Source organism: Cupressus sempervirens, chromosome 7, assembly GCF_028749045.1.
Source record: "Cupressus sempervirens isolate cs-2001-9-10 chromosome 7, ASM2874904v1, whole genome shotgun sequence".
Lineage (NCBI taxonomy): Eukaryota > Viridiplantae > Streptophyta > Pinopsida > Cupressales > Cupressaceae > Cupressus > Cupressus sempervirens.
The window spans coordinates 108,540,565-108,562,678 of record NC_143124.1 but is presented as its reverse complement, the minus strand read 5'-3'; the positions used below and the strand labels follow the sequence as shown (position 1 = coordinate 108,562,678).

The window sequence follows — 22,114 nt, the reverse complement described above, 5'->3', positions numbered from 1 at the left end:
TCTTTTGCATTTTATTTGATGAAAATAAGATCTACTATAAAGTATGGATTTAATGACAATAGATATCCATATTGGTTCTCTATAATGATAGCATTCGAAATTGATATATCTGTTTCTTATAGTTCCCAACATAGTCGGAGATACTTTAGGCACTCATCTTTCTGCTATCATTGTTGGTTGTACTTTTGACTAAACTTCTATTTATCTGTTGGTCATTCATAAACATTAATACAATTTCTTTCTTTCTATTAAATCATGAATTATTATTGTTGTTACTTGCCCAAGGTAAAGTAACAATAAAACAAGGACAATGAAGGTCTATACAATTAAAATGGCACAATAATATGTCTTTTGTAGCTTATTTTTTGTATATGGTTTTGTTAAAAGTTAGGAAATTGATGAGAATGTGGTTGAGAAAAGAGATGTACAATTATATGAAAAGTGCTTTACCTAAATAGGTTAGAGGAAAGATTTAATATATAATCTTTTATAGATCAGTGATGTCCAAATCCAGTAGTAACACATAATTTACATTTGGATGCAGATTATGTACCATAGTGATTGAAATTTCATGTTTTAATACACTTTTCATAGTTCTACATCTTGAAAGCTGAGGCAAGATGGTTAAAACATATGTTAAACACTATTATTCATTTTATTTGGTGACTTCCCAATGACAAATAAGAGAAGCTAAAAATGGTGATTGGAAGGGGTGGAATCCATCACTGGTCCTTGGGACCAAGTCCATATACCATGCATCAAAACAAGTAAAAGCTTGGGAACAACTCTACTTAAATGCTACACCCAAAAATTCAAGTTTACTAATCTTAGCTAAGTCAAAATGTGAAAATAATAAAATTAGTAGATTTCATTTTCAACATTCTATATTCAAGCATCCCATCTTGAGTTCCATCCATCATAAAAAAGAAGAATGGGTAGAACTTAGATCAAAATTGATATTTTGAACTCAAGATCATCTGTTAATTGACAACCTATGGGATTCATGTTAAGTGTAGTTAAAAAAGGATATGAAAACATTACATTCTGCTACAATATTTGGGATTCGATAGTAGACAACCCAAAATTATTTTTCCATTTTATTGTTTTTAGGCCTTGATGATAAAATTTGCAATTTGAATAGCAAAAACAAGGCTATTATAAAACCAAAAGGCAAGTGATTCTTAAGGCTATTCTGTATATATTTCTTATTTTGTGTGGGTGGGTTGTCAGTGTTTAGGACATGTTGATTATTTATTGGTTGATTGATCATTCTCTACTGAAGATAGTTTGCAAAACTCATGCATAGCTTTAGTCAGGTCAAATGGAGGGGCATTCAAGACTTCTTTAAAGTGGATGACTATGCTTTTGATTTCTTATGTGTCTAAGTTGTCAAGTATATTGTTTGAAATAAGCCCATGCATTCATTGATTCTGGACTTTCACATTTGCTGAGGTTATTTTACTTGTGTGTTTTTAAAGCATCTTAATGCAACCTCCACAACTAGTCATTGAACTAAGACATATCTTCCTCATGTATGTTGGTATTAAGGACAAAGGGACCTACATGGCACATAGTCATTTAAATAATTTTTGACATTTTGTTAGTAGGGGAGTAGTGAAGGGTATAATCCTCCCATGTTGAGATTTTCACTATCTAGCCACTTGTCCTATTGACAAAGCATTTTGGGACATGTGATGCTCTATATGCTATCCTTGTTATTTAATTTTGACCAATGTAGGATTTAATTCAACAAAAATCCAATTATATATTTGTGTCAAGTAGTTGAAGGCTTCTACCAGTATTTATGGTTACATTTCATTTAGAAATTTGATTGTATTACTGTGAGTTTTCATTTCAGAAATTTCATTTTTCCTCATATATGTTGCAAATAACTACAAGAAAAGGGGGTACAATTAGCACACAAGAACCTTTATTCATCTGGTAGTAGGAGGAAAGGATGTATAATCCATTACATTTACAATTTCACCCTCTTTCTTGGGTCATATATTATATTCAAGGGTCAATGGGTTTGACTCAAAAAATGTACAGTTGAATCATGATAGCAATATCATAGTTTGACTTGCTGTGGAAAATATCTTAGGCTTATCTATTGATGAGCTCAAGGGGCTTTCTAACGAATGGTTCATAAGGTACAACACTTGTTGTGGGTTTTGCAAATGGGATTCCAAGTAGAGTTATGAGCTGAGCTACTACTTATGAGCTGAGCTCAAGACCAAAGGGTAGCTTCACATTACAACCATATTCCTCAACCTAATCTCTTAGGCATGGTAGCTTTATTCATTCCAGCTAGTATTATTCCTCAATTTAAAATGCACATAGGGGCTCTATTCATCCTTAACTTCTATGTTTTAGGGGCATGGTGTTTTATTTTCATCTTCCTACAAATTTTTTTAAACTTTTGCTATCTCTAGTCCCTTGTGGACATTAATATAATTTTCTCTTCTTGCTATACACAAGGTCTAGTTTGACTGTTTTCTTTTGAGATTTTATCCTGAAGTTCATTTGGTAATGCTAAACTGTATTGATCTTTAAGCTTCCTTTGGAACTCAATGATTTCTTTTTTGAGGGTGATTTCTATTCACTTGTTCTGCCCATAGTTTCCATTGTCTTCTTTCTCATGGGACATGACAATATCGTAGGCATAATCTTCTTGGTTAATTGGAACGTGCCTTGTGATCCATGCCATTGAGGATCCAATTTAAGTCCTTTGTATGATGATAACGTATAAAGTGGCTATAAACCCCAGATGTAATTCCTTCAAACAAAGAGTAGCACAAGAAATTTATTAAGTTTTTCCATAATCTGTACAGTATTTATTAATTATTGTGCATTATAGTATTTCACAATTATTATCTCGAACATGGATGATCTAATGAGGGTATTGAAACCTGTGGATGAGAAATCACTGAGTGCTTCGTTGGAGCACACATAGGGAGACTATAACTTGAGTATTTACCATTGTCTAAGCATGCATGTTGTTGATTAGCTATGCTATGTCAAATGATGGGGAAAGAAATTCAAACTAGTTTCCTAATGAGATTGAGTGATTTATTGAAGTTTCTTTGACATTGATGTTCTTTGGAATAGTGCCAAGTCACTTGGATGTTTGAATTGATCTCTTTGTTGAAGCATAATTTCTTAAGGACTTATTTTTGAAGGGTGTAGATGACTCATAATTTTTAGTTAATTATGACGTATGTCGATGGAGGAAGTGCTAAGTTTTTGATGTCGATGGAGGAAGTGCTAAGTTTTTGTCAACTCTTTTCAGATGTTTTAGCTTTTCCCCCTAACTGTGGCATGAAGTTAGATAAATTACATGTGGTTGCAGTACTGGATATTGATGCTATTGGCACATTTACAATGAGTCAAGCAACATTGAAGTATTTGAGGGAAGGTGGAATTGGAAAGCCTCCTTCAGAGGCTAGTGTTATTTTAAACTTAAGTGCTACAATACAGTACCTCAGCTTTTTGGTATCAAATTCATGTCTTTGCTGCAAATGTTCATTTTTAATCATTATATTCTTTTTGGATTAAGATTTGAATTAACTATTTAATAAATTTAAATGTTTTAGCATAAACATGAGAGTCATTTTACTTACATAATAATTTAAACAAGTTATCTAGCAAAGTTTTGTTTTGTTTACATGCAACTATTGATAGTCTTACAAGATATATGGTTTTAGAGTGGGGGACAGATTATGGAATACATGTAAATGGTATTGCATCTGGTCCAATTGAAGGTATTCCTGGAGTGGACATACTTTCACCCAAGGAATTCCTAGGTGATCTTCAGAAAAACCAACCTCTTTATAAAGAAGGAGAAAAATGGGATGTTGTTATGGTGATCATCTATTTGGCATCTAACACTGGTTAGTATCTCTTGAACCTATCTAATAATCAATATTTAAATCTACAACTCTAGCCTCATGTTGATATTTTCCTACAAGTCTACAAAATAATGTTTGAATAATATAAGAGGGAATTTGTTGATTTCAAAGTACATCTCTTAAAACCAGCTGACAATGGTCAAAGCTCTTGGGGCATAGCAATGAGAGTATAACCACCGATTGTTCTTGTTCCTTAGGGCACCTATATCAAGTAGCTCTACTATAGTCACGATGCAACCATCAGTATTAGCAATCTCTATTCTTCCATCTTCAATGGTAGCTAGTTTATGTAAGATGCTAATGCAAATTTCTATAAAATCAACTTCATAGACAGTGAGGAGATGAACAATCTTGGAAATGACATCTGCTGACACCATTCTAGACTAATTTTCAGCGTTTGTTGATAAATGATATAATGTGTTTAGAGAATCTTGTCTACATTGGTAGGAGTTTGAGCTTAGTATTTTAATTAGGCAAGGAATTTCTCCCATGGAGCCAATACTTTCCTTATTGTCATCCCAACTAGATAGCGCTAGTAAAAGTACCAATGCTACTTCAGCTGCTTTCAAATCAAGAAGATTCAATAACAATGGTACTACACCTGAAGATAGAATTGACGCCTTGCTCCTACAAAATAAAAATTTCAAGAAAACTGTAATAAATTTGTCATAGATATTACATGAATACATTTAAACAATTGATTTCTAAGGATGGTTTAATGAAATGCCAAAAACATTTTTAACATTTTAGATTAAAATTGTCTACCTATTATTGTTCCAAGTTATTTTGAGAAGTGCCAATGCCCCTACTTCTTGAGCCTTTGTATCTAGTGCATCTACAAAAGACTGCAAGAAATTCATGAGAGAAGAAATAAAATGATTGGCACCCATATAAGAGCAAGCACCATCATCCTTACACAATAATGCAACTTCTTGTGCAGTTGCACACTGTACTCCTAAACTTGATGAATTAAGGTTTGCAAGCAACCTTTCATACTTTTTAGTACTCTACTTTTCTATATTTTGAGTGTCCACCATATTATAAGTCAAAGAAGGGTCTATACCACTAATTTGTATCAATTTTTCCTGTATAGATAAAATTGTGGACTCAGAGGAGATGTTATGATCTAAAGTGGGAGTTGATAAAGCACCAGCATCTCCTTCACCAAAATTTGCAACTTGGTCATCATCTGATGATCCCACCTTGACTCTTTTCAACTGACCATTAGCAACACTTTTCATGGAATCTGACCACTCCCATCTCTAGTATATCAAAGGCAAAGAAGTTGGGGGAGGTGGTTCTAGAACTCTGATACCATTTTTCTCACACCAACTCCCAATTAATCCCTTCACACAGTAGTTAGGAGTGACAAAAAGATATGATAATTTTTGTTGTGTTTTTGGGCATGTATCATTACCCTCACTGAACCATTTCTCTATGCATACTCTTTCATATGTTTGACCAGAGCAAATGATCATAGGATCCAACATTAACTATAAGGAAATTGGACATCTAAATTCTTCAGGAACTGCTGGCAACATTCCCATGGAACTTCTAAGAGTTTCCTTGGAACCCAATTTGAATGATTGGATTTTAGAATCATCCTGGTCCCTCCTCCTGCTATTAACATGAGCTTCATCCAAAGAACTACTGACTGTAGGAGAACATGGATTGGAGTACTGAGAATCGGCATCATCCATACATTCATTTCTGAAAAGCTTCTTGTATTTTCTTAGGATGTGTAGGAGGTATGAAATAATTGATTCTTTTCTCTCGTCATCCTCACAACGAGATTTATCAAGTTGCTTCCTCAAACTTCTCTTCTCCATTGAAATTGTTTTAGGAGATACTATTCCCAACCTTGTAGCTGCTTGATGGAAACGTTCTAGTTCTGATATATGATTTAGACCACTGACATCTTTGTCCTACTGCAAAAATGTTATAAGATCCCTAGTGATTTCCTTTTCTGTGGTAATATATACTAAACAATATACCATTGCATAGGATTTTGACTGCACTTTCTAAAAAGAACAAGTATAACACATTATGATAAAGTTAAAATTTATCTTTTTGATCACATTTAATATATATTGGAATAAACCACTTGAACAATAGAATTAAAACATAGACTTACCAACAAAAGGAAAACTACTACGCATAGAATTTACCAAAATATTTCACTTATTCATCAACATTGTTTTATTCATAACATGCAAGTACCGAAATAAGCCATGGAAATATATAAATAAAAATATACATAATTCACAATCTTCACACCTACCAAGCTAGATTATGTGGTACAAGGACTTCAAGACGCTTGAAACCCTAAAGCAAATCATCTTTAACCCTTCCAAATTTGATTAAAACTGCATCCCCTGTTATTGCCTGGCAATGTATCACATATGAGACAAATTTGGATTTAAACATTGAATAAGTCAATAAAATGTACACATTTGAAAAATAGAGCATAATTTTTTTGAGTAATTGCATTTTAATTACGTCTCAGGTATCTTATTTTCCATAAGCAAGAGAAATGAGTTGGAACTCCATTAAGAACCGGGTTTAGAAAACATAAACCATTGTTAAGTCTGACTAATTAGATAATTCAAAATTGCTGATACTTTTGTATTAATAGGTTGTGGAAAATATTTTTTGTACCAACTTATAAGATTATTTCATCTTGATCTAATTTGTTTACTTCTTTCTAATTTTTTTATAGGGTACACATTCCTTTTCTCCCATAAGTTGACATTCTTTGCAAATTTGGTTATGTGCAGTAAATATTACATACCAAATAGAATTTTCTGTAGTCTCCACAATGCTAAAGAAGGGATTTTGCCTTTTCAAGAGCTAGATGAAATGCACATAAGGACTGAAGGCCTGACTTATAATGTGGACAAGCTACTTCTATGGCAAGAAAGATTTTCATAATCTTACCAACAAGCCTAACAAGTTGCCTACACATACCTCCATGTAGTTGCACATATTTGAGAATAAAATAAAATCATCAAAAAAATTGGAGTACCTTTTCTTTAACTCTCACGTGTACTCTCAATTATAAGTTCAATAAACAAAACCAAAAATATAGTTTCAAAATGTGACAGTACTTAGCAATCATGCAACTTTTACATTTTAGATGCAATAGTTAACATAAAGTTACTCAAAGCTTCACTTAAGGTATTCCTATGCTATATAAATGCATTCTTGCACAAGAATCCTACCACATGATGTGAATTCCTAGATTTTGAATATCGTGTAGGTGGAGTACCAATTAATGTTTCACCAGATGTGCAAAATCCATATATCAAAGAAGGAAAATACCAAGAGACACTGTTGCACATGGAAGAAAGAGAAAATGTAGACATTCATATACTCCAAATAAATCCAAAAAAGATGGAAGAAACAATTAAAGAAAACATCCTACTAGGAAAGAAAATAGGGCAATAATTATTCAGATAAAAAATTGAGGCAATAATGGAAGAAGGCAGAGGAATTTGAAGCAAAAGTAATGGGATAATACCCTTGATCAAAATAGAAATATGGGAGCCATTAGCATGAACTATGAACAAAACAAGTAGGCAATAGGTTGAAGTTAAAAAAGGATCAATGAACATTGAATACAAAACAGTTGTCAAGCAATACTCAAAAGAGTTTCTTTCAAGGCTAGTCATTCAGGTATGATAAGAATTACTGTACTTAAGAAAATAGGTTTGCTCCTCATTTCAAAATCTATAGAAGGTTTATACTTGAGAAAAGTAGACAGATCTTGCAGTTAAAGCCCACACATAGAATAACACTCATCTTGTTAATTACTTGACTTGCTAGCATGCACAGAAGCAATCATAAGTATTGATCACAAATAAAAGTCCAAATTCAAAAAGTTTTTCATCTGGCTATTTCATAGATACTAATAGTGTGTGTGCAAGAATGTACATACTTTAGGTGAGCACTTTAGAGAAAGAGAGAAAGATACCTTTGCATCATTAGTAGTTGAGAATATTTTCTCTACAACTGTTTCTATTCACTAGATCAAAGCACTAGACTGCATTATTTCAATGAATCAACAAAATCATGAGCACATCTCTCTCTCTCTCTCTCTCTCTCTCTCTCTCTCTCTCTCTCTCTCTCTCTCTGAGTAAGTATAGTTGAATCTATTTGGTCTATTTGAGAAAAACAAGGTATGTTAATTTTTAAGTATTTAAAATTTCTCTGTTTTGAAAAATCTTAATTTAATTTTTTATTTAAGGCCGAGTCATTTTGCTTTTGGCGTGGTATTATTGAAGTAAATGCTAAAAATCATTGGTGAAAGAAAAATCTGTTAAGAAATACAACCCAATCTATTAAGAAATATAACTTGTAACATACCCACATAGAGCTGTTCTTTCTTTCTTGAATATTTTAAGCTACTGAGTCTTTTAGGTCTCAAACACGAGTGATTTTGATGTGTATTGTGCAAAGTGTTAAACAGGAGGTACACTTCACATCCAAGTATCTAGCTACTGAGATCATCACAAAAATGGAGGAGCATGAAAAGCCTCTTGGTTTCAATGTTAAAAGAAGAGATTACAAGGTTATGTTTTTTCCCTAAGCTTTTTAGTTTTAGTATAGTCTTATTAGTTGATTTGGTGATGTCTGATCTTGGCCATATTAACCAACCTGTCTTATCTGTCTAGGTCAAATATTTTTCTTTTAACAAACATTCTGTAGTACCAATGGCATGCTCACATTTCCTTGTGAAGGATGAGCTTTTGATGTGGTGAGCTTGACATGAAACTTTGGTTGAAATGATAGTCTTCTAGCAAAAAATTGGTGGGATCAGTTTGAGAATGGTTGTATTTGTTGGTTTTTGACTCTATCAGCAGCATGTAGTGAAGGATAAAGTGTCTACATGGGTTATCAAAAGACCCTTGTGCTTACAAAATTGAATATTTATATTCACTAGAAATGGTTTCTTTGACTGTTTTGAACTCTTTAAGGATCCAAGCATAGGCTCAAGTCACAGCTCCCCATAAATTTAATGCATTGAGCTCGAGTAGCATTTTTTTGAAATGATATTCTTTCTTTTAAGAAAAAAGCTGAGATTGAACTAAATCTACCTAGTCCTTGTAGATCCGTATCTGTTAACAAACTATACAGGGAAAGGCAATGCCATGGCTACATGAGTTACTAAGAGATTGTGGGGCCTATAAACTTTGAATATTGATCTTCATTAGAAAGTCTCTGACCTGTAGCAATGGTTGAAAGAGATTAGAGGCTGTAGTCTAAGAAATTAGAATCTATAGTACCCATAAGAACATATGCATTTATCAATGATTCCATGATTCATAGTCATGATGTGATTACATACCACCAGTAAAGATATTCAGGCAATAAAATATGTCCCTTAAATTTAAAGAAATGTTTTTTTTGCATGATTTTGTAAACATAATGCTACCATTCTAGGAAAACCTCACAGCCATGCTACAGTTGTATAAGTACTTCTTCTAAGACACCAACTGTGCATTTAACAAGAGAAAAAATCAAATCTTGGTTCAGAATTATTCCTGAGCCAACTCTAGCAAACATGATGTCCCATGAAAGAGCCCTTGAAAAAAAGTCTCCACAATTTTTTCTTTTCTCGAGGTTTCAAAACAAAATAGTAGAATAGATGTCCAATAATGCCTCTTATAAAAAATGTGGAACAGTAACCTACTTGCAATAAATACAGAACTACAGTACATATAATAGACATTAAGCATATACTAAAATGGTTTCTCTTTAGATTTCTATCACATAAGGTACAATTGCCTATAGGTCCTTGCCTTGAGCTATCTACAATCACCCTCTCATGGAGGAGCGATGGATTGTTACATTTGAGCTTTCCAAAATTACTCTTTTCTAAAATTATTTTCAATAAATAATAAATTGATTAGTAGGAGATATTGTCCAAGTAAGTCAAATTGGGATATTGCTATCAGGATTCACTTAGGAAGGCCCAATGCTTTTGCGAGCATCACTTAGATGCAATGATTGTTAAGTGTTCCATTTATTCTTGTGTAAGATGGATTCTTGTGAACCACAACTCCTGCAACATGGTCAATGAGTTTAACTCAAAAACTATACAGTTAATAGCAATATCATAATTTTTTAAATATTTATGAGTTTACATAAATCATTATGCATCTATATCCATTTGATATTCCTAATCTATTTGCATAGATGAGGCTTTAGGGACCTAAAATAGGTCGTAAGGGGCATCTCTCTATAGCCACAAAGGTAAGTTAATTTTATTTTCTTGTTCAAGATTCTTTAGTTCCCTAAAATTTGCTTTGATTTAGAAATATTGTAGTCCATGCCGAGAAATTTGAAATATCAGTTTTTTTAAGCATGTAACAAAATGAATGTGCACACAAACCCCATTGCTTTTGCTCTCCTAGTAGCAATGTATTCCCTAGCTAAGATTGTACAAAACATATGTAGGTTTTTGAAGTTTCTCCCTCTCTTTTTGTTGTGGAAATGAAAAAGGCTGGCGGTGATACACTAGAATACACTAGAATACAACAAGGTAATTAAGATAGTAGAAGTAGCATATGATATATGAAATAGAGCCCTAGTCTTTTTAAGGGGATAAAAGGATAGTAGTTTGATAATATGGGATTTGAATAGAATTTTTGAGCTTTATTGTAGCTGTAGAGTCTCTACAAGTATCTCTTAGTGCTGGGTAACATAACACTATATTTCAAAAATTGGCGGCCCTTTTGTATTCCTTTTCTTTTTCTTTGGAATTTTTTTTGGCTTCATTTTTTTGTTCATTTTCTTCCTTTTACATTTAGTGTATGCTCTATTCAAATTCATTGGATAGTTGATCAGTAGACACATTGTTGAAGCAACCTACTATTAGAAATTAGTGTTTTAAGTTGTAAAGGGGATCTCAAGAAAATTCCACTTACAAATGTTGTGTGAAGTCTTGCTGCATTGCAAGCAACTAGAGGAGATGGCTCAAAAAGTCAGATGAAGAGATGCATGAAACCAAATATTGCCTCACATTGCAGACCTCTTTGATGCATTAGAAGCCTTTCATGCTCAGATCAATGCTATCTAGACTACAAGAAGAAGAGGTCCCATGGCAATGGAGGGTTTCAATAATGATGAGACTGTGACACAAGCAGATGCCACAAATACAAATAAAGTTAATGATGGCATCATAGGGGAGGGAATTCACTATTTCCTAGCTAAGTTTGGCAACAAACCAAGGGTTGATCCCCTATTCTACATAGGAAGCTTAAACCCAAAAAGAGTCAATGGACTAGATCACTTAGATAAAATGAGACTTAAGAGTTCAAAGATATCGAGGACTGTAAGAGTCAAGTATGCAACAAAAAATTTGGATACAAGTTGGTCATGTGGAAGATGACACTCAGAAATTGTCAAGGTATGTAAATGGATTGTGCATCTCCTTTTAGTAGGACATGTGCTTTTTAATCATCAGGTCCATCAAAAAGGCCTACCAATTCACACTAAAGATGTAGTTGTCTCATAAAAAAAAAAGACCATGCAATTGTGGTAAGGACAAGAAAAGAAAACAATGCATAGGAAGACATACCTCATCACACAAAGAAAGCGTGGAAACTAATGGCATGTGTCAAGTGTGAAATGTGAGCAGACCTTTGACAAAGCTGTAAAGAAGACAAAGCCATGTAGGCTTCAATGGAACTTGCTTTAGATGTAAGCAAGTGAGTCACCATGAGTTTTAGTTCCAGAAATTGCCCAAAACCAAGGTTGTGTAAAGAAGAGTGTGCATTTGGTAAGTAGTGGAGCAAAAAGCTCTAGCCCAAAGGCTAGAGAGAATCTAATGATGTAACATTTTGTTGAGAACTGCATGTGAGGATGATAAGTTGTAATTGAATACCAATTCATTCCAAACATATACAAGTTGAGAAAGGAAGTAATGTATGTTGATAATTAGCAAACGTAACATCAACAACTTAGCAGCCATGAAGGTAGTGCAAAGATTGGTGTCAAAGACTGACATGCTTTGTTGCAAAGAAAATACTCACGATGGCAAAGCAGTATTAGGTCTGAGGCTTGTCTTGTGGTTAAATGTTTTGAAGAAATTGCTTCTCTTCACTGGAATTGGGAGTCTAATAAAGAAGTAAATCATTTGGAAAATATGCAAATTACCTTGTTGCCCTTCTCCATGAGAAGGAACCTATCTCTACCATGCCTTGCTATGAATGACATAGCCACTAGACAATTATCATGTTGTCCTAAGGGTATGCTTGTCTATCAGTTTAGGTAAATACAAACAATATTTAGTAGCAAATATTTTCCTCATAACATAATACATAGTGTTCAATCACTGAAAGATAATGACCAACACCATTTGTGCTCATTACATAAAACAAGGAAAGGATGAGAATAGATGTAAATGGAGTAGGTCGTGTAGACTACAATGGAGATCAAACATTTTGGGTCATATCACCAACAACATTTGGTTGACCATCCTTGCCAACAACATGATTCCTAGTACTCAAAAGCATCTAAAGTCTTTTGCTTTCCACATTATTAACATTTGAACCTGAAGGTGATGTCAGATTTCCTTGTGCTTGTGCTTGCATTAACTATTTTTGTTGTGGAGTTAGCATTTGAAGTTTGTGGTATTGGTACTATGGATACTATGGAGAATGAATAAATGAATTTTTTTTCTATAGAAGACCTAGCCAAAGTTGGTCAAGACCCTGGATACAAACATAGTTGAAAAATAATGAATGTCAAAAAATGTGCTTAAGACTAGAAATACAAAGAAAGTATTTTCTAGTGAAGTAATGGATAGCATAAGAACATGAGAACTAAAGTACTGTCTAACAACCATCATATAAAATAGCCATTCAACTTTCCTCAAAAGGAAAGTAAATAGATAAGATCGTTTCTATGATCTTTAGTTTCTTGTTAGAAATGTTCTTTTTTGTACATTTGTATATTCTTTATAATGATATTGTTTTGATCATCTGTTGATGCATTAAATTTTTTTACCAATTACTTCTCAGTAATAGAAAACAATTTATTTCTACCTTTAAAGTTTGTATGGGGTGCAAGAGCAGCATTGTCCATTTCGTTAATTACCTTGTTGAAAAGTTCTCTCAGCTACTTTCAGCAGTATGGATGCTTGTAATTTTTCACTGTTGAAGCTTAGGTTTATGTTGTACTCTTAACTATTTTTGAATGTGTAATTTTTATTTGATCTGATCCATGTTCATGTCCAAGTTGCCTGATTTCTGTTTGGATGCAGTCTATTGCAGGGAAGGTTTTAGTTGATGGGCAAGTGGTAGGCAAGGCTGGGATGTCTATTTTAGAGAAGGCTTCCATTGAAATCATTGCTGAAGTTCCAAAATACGTATGTAGGAGATTATCCTTAATACTCTTGACTTTAGTAGTAGCTGACAACATATTTTCATTGTATATTCCATGGGATTTTCTCTTCACATTAGACACCCTTGTAACAAGAAAACCATTGGCAGAGCAGGATACAAGTTGGAGGGAGCACTCGAGAAATTAAATATTGATGTTGCTAGAAAAGTTGCATTAGATTCTGGTTTATCCATAGCTAGCTTCACAGATTGCTTGCTTTAGCATGGCGCATATTTTGTTTATGGAGTTGATGTAAGCTATGGGCAGGTGAATTAGAGCATCAGTTTGATAGAATACATGCACATTTCTACAGTAAATACATTCAGTTTCATTTTCCTTTTGTTATTAGAAAGTCACATCAAAATTATGCAACTGTTGTACAATGTGATGTCTTACAAGTTAGCATCATATGTTTTATGATTACTTTATTATTATTTTGATATTTGGATTGTTAATCTATGTTGAAATGTATACTAAATGATTATGTGGGCTTGAAATGTTGAAAACAATTTTGCAGTGTGGTTCTGTTTCCAGTTGCAATAACTTTCTATATCACCTAGTGGTTTATTCAATTTTTCAATGATTTCTTTAAACCAGTATATGTGAGGTTGGGACTAAACATATTTGGTATGATTCTCAAATTCCTCTTCCCTAATTTTAGTTTTCAAGCTTGGACTTAATGAACAACTTTGTTGCAAGTAATGTTGTATTTATTTTTATATGTTATGTGCTTTGTGCTTGCAATATAAATATGTGTGGGTAGATATAGCTTAAAAATCATGAAAGAATGAATCAGGCTTAAGTCATTCCATGTCACTTGTTTAGTAGGCTTAATATGGTCAATCATTGATTTATTGTCTTTTATAGAACAAGATGCATTTTCAACCATCTTAGATAGTGAAAACTATGCATATTCCTCTCAATGCCCTAATGTGTTATCCTATATGCATTTTCATATATTTGCAACATGTTAGTCATAAAAGAATGGAATTGGTCTTAAGCCATTCCATGTCACATCCTTTGTCAACTTAATATTGTGAGATTTCTTGGGCAACCCTTAGTTGATGACTGGGACTGTCTCAAAACAATGGTGAGTCCTTAATCTCCACACCTACATTTCTCTTCATGGTTCCTGATAGTGAAAACAACTTAATTACAAGCACACAGGGTCCAATTCATTCAATACAAGAACATAAGAGGGCTATTTGAGTATGATGCTAGTATTCCTTGTTGACATTTGTTGAGATTATGTATTAAGCTCAAGTAGACTTGAACTTAAGACCTCCCAAATGAGAAGCTCACAATTTATTGTTTGGTAAATCCAAGATGGCCATGCAAAGATAAGGGTTTTGTGGATGATATTGTGAGTGAAGTGTTCATCTAAGCTCTTGACAATTGCCACATTTCCATCACCCAAGACATCCAAACCAACAAATTGCTTAGTTTCTTCAGTAAACTTGCTATTATCATCTACATGCATATTAATGAAGAAGCATATTAGTTATTGTCAGTGCTTACAATAGTTTGATTAGTTATTGTTGATATTTTTTAGGCATTCTATAAAATAGTTCACATGCCTTGCGTATGATATGACATTTTTCATGCATCTTGCACTCTCTCATCCAGTCGATGATGGATTACGAAGAGTGATCTAAAATGATGACACTAAAAAACACAATAAAATCCAAAATGAACTTGCATTACAAATGGATTGTGGAAATCTGATATTGTTGATTTTGCATGCATGTCTACTAGGACAATCACAACTTAAACATATTTATATGTTTAAGTTGTGATTGTCTTGGTAGACATGCATGCAAAATCAACAATATCAGATTTCCACAATCCATTTGTAATGCAAGTTCATTTTTTATTTGATTGTGTGTTTTTTAGTGTCATCGGTTCAGATCACTCTCCGTAATCCATCATCGGCCGGATGAGAGAGTGCGGGATGCATGCAAAATGTCATATCATACACAAGGCATGTGAACTATTTTATAGAATGTCTGAAAAAAATTTACATCGAGGCGTTGGTAGAAATTTCTACATTCATTGGTCAAAATTTCTACCTTCATTAGTCAAAATTTTCAACCTTCATTGGTTGAAATTTCTACCTTTATTGGTTGAAATTTCTACCTTTCTTGGTCAAGATTTTCGACCTTCTTTGGTCAAAATTTCTACCTTTATTGGTTCAAATTTTTACCTTTCTTGGTCAATATTTTCTACCTACATTGGTCAAAATTTCTACCTTTATTAGTAAAAAATTTCTTCCTTTATTGGTCAAAATTTCTACCTTCATTGGTCAAAATTTTGACCAATTCTTGGTAGAACTTGCATCATGGCTATGGAATTTTTTGACCAAAGTATTGGTTGAAATTTTGACCAACCAACTAGTTGGTCAAAATTTTGAGCAAAAAATTCTGACCACTGGGTTGGTTGAATTTGGTCGAAGTTTGGTCGAAAATTGGGTCAAATTTTCAACCAATAATGGTCAAAAAATGGTCTCAGATGTACTAGTGTCAATGCCATATTTAACAAATATACATTTCATAGATTTCACTCCCAACTTGATTCTATTTTCAGAATCTATATGTACAAATACTTCACAATTGAAGGTTTTGAGAAAAGAATAATTCACCTTCTTAAAAGTCCATGCTTCCTCAACAATAACACAACTCAAAGGAGTAGAAGGACCTCTATTAATAAAATATACAATAATATTGATAACCTCTATGCACATGCTTAAGGGTAGCCCATCATGCAACCTTGTAGGCTCCATGATTGCTATGTTCATGTGTTCAACAACTCTATTTTCTTGCAGAGTATTTAGAACAATTTTTTGCCTATGAATACCATTAGTGGAACAATAATATTCAAATTCATTTCTACAATACTCACCACCATTATCATATCAAAGATATTTTATCCTTTTACTAGTGTCATTTTCGTCAAGAAATTTTCATTTCTTAAAAGTTTTAAATACATAAAATTTCTTTTAAAGGAAATAGACACATACTTTTCTAGTTACATCATAATAAATATAACATATTAATGAGAGTCACCAATTGAAGATACTTGAGCTGGTCCCCATTTCTCAATTTTCTTTTTCTTTACAGTCTTCACAAAAACTAACTCTCTTTTATTTTCTATACGCACAACTTTCACAAAAAATTATATTGACACATATTAGACTTGGTAAAACTTTCTTTGAATGATTTATTTTCATAACTTTCTCACTGATGTGCCTAAGTCTATTATGGCATAGTGTTGTATCATAATCTATAACATTTGTTTGTTCTCCATACTCAACTAAAACAACTATTTTTGAACATTCATTTTTTTGTGAAACAATTAAAGTAGAAGAAACAATGTGAACTATACAAAGATATAAGATGCCTACTTTCACACAATTTTCTACTACAAGGGAACCTTTTGAAAGCTTCCAATTTTTATCATTAGAATTAACTGTGCAACCTCCATCACCTAGCTTCCTTGTTAAAATTAAATTTCTACTCAACCTTACAACATGTCTTACCTCTTTTAGTACCCAATGATTCCCATTTTGGAACTTAATCTAATTTTTTTTCCTTTCCAACAATTTGATAGGGTTCATTATCCTCAAAATAAACAAGCCCAAAATCCCCTTGAATATAATCAAGAAAATAATCTCTATGGGGAGTAACATGAAATGAATCCCATAAGTCTAAAACCCATGAATCATCATCACTTTCTAAAGAAATAAGAAAAATATCCTCTTCAGATTTATTACTTACCATATTTGATTCCTTGTTCCCCTTTCTTTGTCTTCTTCATTGTTCTTTCAAGTCCAACAATCTTTCCTCTTATACCTTGGTTTCTGATGTAGAGATAAACTCAATGGAAGCAAAAACAAAAGGAACCAACACCAAAAAGAGATAGACAATAATATTCTTCTAATTAATTCATCAACTAAACAATGTATACACTTTCTCTCCTACAGAGTTCTTCTCCTCATAATTTTACATCCAAAAACATAACCTAAAACTAAACCTAAAAACTCTATTTATACTTGTTATGACGATCTACAAAATATTCTAGATTATCACAAAATAGGAAGAATGACTTACAAAATACTCTAGATCAATATAAAATAGGGAGAATAATGACCCCACAATGGTCTAAATGAATCCCAAGAAAAGATCTTACCCTAATGACGAATTAGGACAAATTCCTCAAGTTGGCTTATGCAAAAATCATGTCCAAAATATTTTATGTGGGTGCTTCTACACCATACTCCCTAGGGAATTTTAACTCAAGCCCACTTGAGATGAGCTCTTGTAGAGTGGTATTTTTCTTTGTGATATCTTGTCCAGTCATTTTCAAAACAACTACATCTGAATAACCTTTGAGTTTTACCAAATACTGCTTGGACTCCCTTCCTCTTGTCTACTTTATGACTTTGGTGTCAAATATCTTTTCTAGCTATGGTGTCTTCTTAAATGGTAGGCGTTGAATGTCTTCTGTATCAGCAATTTGTCTTGTATCAATTTCTTCATTGGGTGCTTTGAATGGTGTGAGGTTTGCTATTTTGAAGATGGGAGAGATGCCAATCTCAAGTGGCAATTGAATATCATAAGCATTAGTTCCAAACTTCTTCAATATTTGAAAAGGACCTAGTTTTCTCATCATAAACTTGGTAGATTTACCTTTTGGTAGCCTCTCTTTCTTAAGATTTTCCCATACTAAATTTCCCACTTCAAATTCTAGGTGTCTCCATTTCTAATCTACATGCTTCTTATGCTTGTCAAAGGTTTGTTGGAGTTGTGCTTTGACTTCATCATGGATTTCTTTTATGGCTATAGAGAATTGTTCTCCTTGGGCACTAACTTGTTGCTGTGAACTCATATCTCTTAACTCAAAGATCCCTCTAGGATGAATTCCATACACCACTTGAAATGATGACTTTTCTATACTTCTATTGAAGGAGTCATTATATGCAAATTCAGCTTGGGGTGGGATTACATCCTATTTTGTTGCATGTTGTCTTGTGAGTGTTCTTTAAAAATTGCCCAATGTTCTATTAACTACCTCTATTTGGCCATCAATTTGAGGGTGGTAGGCTGATGAGAATGATAAATTGGTTCCAAGTTTCCTCCATAAAGTTCTCCAAAAGTATCCTACAAACTTAACATCCCTGTCTGAGACTATGTTGAGAGGTAGCCCATGAATCCTTATGACTTCCTTGAAAAAGAGATATGTTGTATGAGAAGCATCATTGGTCAACTTACATGGTAAGAAGTGAGCCATTTTACCAAACCTATCTACTAAAATAAATACACTATCATGCCCCTTTTGTGTCTATGGTAGCCCCATTACAAAATCCATCATTATGCTTTCCTAGGGTCTAGATGGTATTGGCAAGGGTTGATAAAGCCCTACATTTGTAGTCCTTCCTTTGGCCCTTTGAAAAATCATACATGTTTCCACAAATTTTCTAACATCAGTCTAAATTTTAGGCCAATAGTAGTACCTTCTAACCAATTCTAAGGTTTTATCCAAACCAAAATGTCCACCCATCATTCCACTATGCTTCTCTTTGATAACATTTATCCTCATAGAGCACCTAAGTACACATAGTTTTCCTCCTTTGAAAATAAGTCTATCTCATATCAAAAAAATAGGAAAATCAGCATGGTATCTTTCACCAAACTCCATACATATTTTTTAGATGTTGCCAAAATCTAGGTCTGCTACATACATGTCCTTGAATGCTTCAATTCCCACACTTTCTAGCTATATCTAGGAGATAATCAGATTCCTTCTACTAAGAGAATCAACAACCTTGTTTGATATGCCCTTCTAATGCTTGATGGTGAAGGTATAGGCCTATAAATACTCCACCCATTTCATGTTCTTATGACTTGATTTGTCTTGGCTATTCAGAAAACTAAGTGCTTGGTTATTAGTATACACAACAAACTCCTTTGGAAACAAGTAATGTCTCCACCTTTTGAGAGCTTGAACCAATGCATACATTTCTAGGTCATATGAAGAGTATTTCTACTTGGCTTCATTAAGATTTTCATTTGAGAAAGCCACTAGTTTTCCTTCTTGACTAAGAAATGCCCCTATAGCAACCTTGTTACACTAATAGATTTGGCATCGATTTGCGATGGCTATGTGTCGCAATTATGACAACAATGTGTCGCCACTGCGATAGACATAGACGTCGTAGTTATTTAGTCGCAATTTATGATGTCTACCCCTGCCGTCGCAATTGTGATGCCTATCCATTGCTATGCAGCCACCTTGTTGTCCCATCATCCTCGTCGCAATTCTTGTGTTTTTCGTCGCACCTACAGCAACCCCGTCACAATTGGAGGGTAGGTGTGATGGCAACTGCGTCACAATTCTCGTGTTTTTCATCGCAATTGCGATGCCAACCCATCCAATTACGTCGGGGTTACTGTAGGTGCGATGAAAATGCTGTGGAAGGAGTAAAAAAAAAAAAAAAAAAATCATGCTTTAAGCTGGTCTGATGATTCATAGATTTAACTAAAGTTGACACCTAGACGGTGCTCTTCTGACATAGAAGTTACTTCCAGCATCCACATAGCTAGATTATAACCTTCCTTGATCTGTGGAACCCCCTCAATAGCCTACATGAATCATTTTCAATTAGCTGAAACATATATGATGATTGCAGCTAGTGCTTGACTCTTAAGCTCAACGTATTGAGAATGTTTGCTAAAAGCTTAGTGGTCAACACTATCCGACATGACCAATTCCTTGTATATAAAATCAACTTCCTATTGGTTCTAGTACAATAAACTATGACTACTTACAACTCCAAAATTCAAACTGCTCATCAAAAGGTATAGAATTTAGATCTAAATCTCTCAATAGAATAAAATCATAGTGGATGGCATCTTACCGAAAAATATTCTATAAGTTTGTTAGAATTGTGACGAAGTGGACCTGGATAGATAAGCTGACCTCCTCGCTTCATTAAGAATAGCTGTAGCATATTTCATTTAGCTTTAAGAAGATACCAATTTCAAATGCTTCACAAAGCTATTTTAAGAAAACCAAATCTTTACCTCGTCAAATACCTTGAAGATATCAATACTAGGCTGATGGATTGTGCAAACAATAGTTCTCCCCGTGTCAACTATATTTCTTACTGTTCTCATAATTATAGTTGCTGCTCGAGCATCCAAGCCTGAAGTTGGCTCATCCATGAATATAATTGAAGGATTAGCCACAAGCTCTACTGCTATTGTTAACTGCTTATGCTATTCAGTAGATAGGCCATTCAGTCCAGGAAGCCCAACCAAGGCACCTCTCAAAGAAGTGAGCTCCACAAGTTCCATTACTTCATCCACAAACATCTAAACATTGAATTTCACATTGTAATATTACATATATAATTAAATAGAATAAAAACAAAAATAGAGCAATGAGGCTAGAGTAGGAATTTAGAATATTAAAATAAAAATAAAAAAGATGGTGCCAAAAGAATTCCAGATTAATATTCATCGAGAGTTCAATTTAGAAGGAGATTGTTACAGTGAATATTTTCGTAACACTTATCAAATCTTTGGTAGCCAGCAACCTCTTTGCACTGGACTTCAACTAGGTTTTTTATCCAGCAGTAGTGAGTCAAGGCATTAATAACGAGAAGTCAAATGGAGATCTTGATATTCAATGCTCACAAGATCAAAACAGCTTTCGTGTATACACCAAATTTATGGTTGGCAATGAAACTAGGGCTAGGTTTGAGGCACCTACCAAGATTCTGCATGCTCAATCTGTCAAGTACATGAGGACACTACCAATAATATATTTCTCAATTGTAAGTGGACTGTTCAAATTTGGTGTCTACACAGCTACGATTCTCTACAACCATGCTTGGATTGATGATCTAGATATCAAAATATTTAAATTTAATTGTGTTATATCCATAGTAACAATACGGTTAATAAATCAGAGGTAAGCATTAATTAGAGAGAGATGCCTATGTTCCAATTATGACAATACAAGGAAGCAAGTGGGGAAATGATTATGAACCATCTTCCCCAATGAGTGATTTGAACTGCTCTCACAACTCCTAAGTTGCTAAATTGGAATCATAACTGGGAATGGGTAGTTACATACAACATACCAATACAACAATGTTTTTTGGGGCTGGGTAACTCCATACAAAAAAAGACAAAACAAAAAAGTTACATTAATTTATTTCATTAAGTATCCTATACAACTAAATAGTAAATATATGTAGTTAACAATACTTAATCATACTATAAAATAATCTGTACATAAATTGTAAGACTAAAATATCCAAGGTAACATATTTACGCAATTTGGTTACTTCAGGAAAAGATGGTGACTTATTTCAATTTGGAATATGTATCAAGTCTCAAGTCTATCTGTGATATTTTATTGAGAACAAAAATATATATCATGTGCAGCTTTATGCCATATCCTATTAACACATGAGGTTGTTGCCAATGTTCTTGCATCCATTTATTGGTGTAATTGGGAGCCTCTGAGATGACTTCAGGGAGATCAAAATTAAAGCATTTGATATTGGGGAAGGAGCGAGAAATAACGGATCTTGCACTTTGAGTGCATTTTACATCATTTAGGGGCTTTAATAGCCTATTACATCATGTAAACACTACCATCCACCCATAACTCTTCCTAGGACACACTAGGACTTCAAATGACCCCTTACATCATATAGACTCCCTATTTGTGCCAATTTGAGCTTCACTTACATCTTATTGAGCTTCACTTTGTTTCGAGAATAGTTTAATATTCTCTACTAAACAGGGCCA

The 22,114-nt window shown here is 33.7% G+C and overlaps 2 pseudogenes; one reads left to right on the top strand and one right to left on the bottom strand.

Moving 5' to 3' along the window:
* The first annotated feature begins 3,210 nt into the window (after nucleotides 1–3,210).
* LOC149545725 (peroxisomal 2,4-dienoyl-CoA reductase [(3E)-enoyl-CoA-producing] pseudogene) lies at nucleotides 3,211–3,895 on the top strand (annotated as a pseudogene).
* A 118-nt stretch (nucleotides 3,896–4,013) lies between these two features.
* LOC149545724 (U-box domain-containing protein 45-like) lies at nucleotides 4,014–20,515 on the bottom strand (annotated as a pseudogene).
* Nucleotides 20,516–22,114: the final 1,599 nt, after the last annotated feature.